Below are 1789 nucleotides of genomic sequence, written 5' to 3' on the forward strand. Positions count from 1 at the left end.
GTCCGAAAATGTGGCAATTAATGAACGTAACGAGTAAAAAACAACAAAAACAATTTTCCAGAAGGGGTATAGCCGTTTCCTAAAATTTCAATTCCATCTGACGATAACTTACCGTATTTATCAGATTTTAATTAGGATATTTATATATTTGTATCTGCACTGTTACTTGTTGTCATGTTTATTGATGTAAATTGTTTTTCCCCTGTAACCCGTATGGGGTCGATCTGGGGAAATAAATTACTTACCCAACAGTAGACAGTACAAGGGCTGAAAATTTCTAAACCTAAGTGGTATAATATCTCAATCGGATTGAAACAAACTTTTCAAAAAATGAAAGTTGATACGAGTTGTCTCTGAAAGTTGATACGTGTTGTCTTTGAATTGAAAGTTGATATGAGTTGTCTTTAAAAGTTGATACGAGTTGTCTTTGAAAGTTGATACGAGTTGCCTTTGAAAGTTGATACGAGTTGTCTTTGAAAGTTGATACGAGTTGTCCTTGAAAGTTGATACGTGTTGTCTTTAAAAGTTGGCCCGAGTTGTCTTTGAAAGTTGATACGAGTTGTCTTTGAAAGTTGATACGAGTTGTCTTTGAAAGTTGATACGAGTTGTCCTTGAAAGTTGATACGTGTTGTCTTTAAAAGTTGATACGAGTTGTCTTTGAAAGTTGATACGAGTTGTCTTTGAAAGTTGATACGAGTTGTCTTTGAAAGTTGATACGTGTTGTCTTTGAAAGTTGATACGAGTTGTCTTTGAAAGTTGATACGTGTTGTCTTTAAAAGTTGATACGAGTTGTCTTTGAAAGTTGATACGAGTTGTCTTTGAAAGTTGATACGAGTTGTCTTTGAAAGTTGATACGAGTTGCCTTTGAAAGTTGATACGAGTTGTCTTTGAAAGTTGATACGTGTTGTCTTTGAAAGTTGATACATGTTGTCTTTGAAAGTTGGCCCGAGTTGCCTTTGAAAGTTGATACGAGTTGTCTTTGAAAGTTGATACGTGTTGTCTTTGAAAGTTGATACGTGTTGTCTTTGAAAGTTGATACGAGTTGTCTTTGAAAGTTGATACGTGTTGTCTTTGAAAGTTGATACGGGTTGTCTTTGAATTGAAAGTTGATACGTGTTGTCTTTAAAAGTTGATATGTGTTGTCTTTGAAAGTTGGCCCGAGTTGTATTTGAAAGTTGATACGTGTTGTCTTTGAAAGTTGGCCCGAGTTGTATTTGAAAGTTGATATGTGTTGTCTTTGAAAGTTGATACAGTTGTCTTTGAAAGTTGATACGTGTTGTCTTTGAATTGAAAGTTGATACGAGTTGTCTTTGAAAGTTGATACGAGTTTCCTTGAAAGTTGATACGTGTTGTCTTTAAAAGTTGATACGAGTTGTCTTTGAAAGTTGATACGAGTTGTCTTTGAAAGTTGATACGTGTTGTCTTTGAAAGTTGATACGAGTTGTCTTTGAAAGTTGATACGTGTTGTCTTTAAAAGTTGATACGAGTTGTCTTTGAAAGTTGATACGAGTTGTCTTTGAAAGTTGATACGAGTTGTCTTTGAAAGTTGATACGAGTTGCCTTTGAAAGTTGATACGTGTTGTCTTTGAAAGTTGATACGGGTTGTCTTTGAATTGAAAGTTGATACGTGTTGTCTTTGAAAGTTGATACGAGTTGTCTTTGAAAGTTGATACGAGTTGTCTTTGAAAGTTGGCCCGAGTTGTATTTGAAAGTTGATACGTGTTGTCTTTGAAAGGTGGCCCGAGTTGTATTTGAAAGTTGATACGTGTTGTCTTTGAAATGAAAGTTG

The sequence above is a fragment of the Lottia gigantea genome, assembly GCF_000327385.1.
Source record: "Lottia gigantea unplaced genomic scaffold LOTGIsca_93, whole genome shotgun sequence".
Classification (NCBI taxonomy): Eukaryota; Metazoa; Mollusca; class Gastropoda; family Lottiidae; genus Lottia; species Lottia gigantea.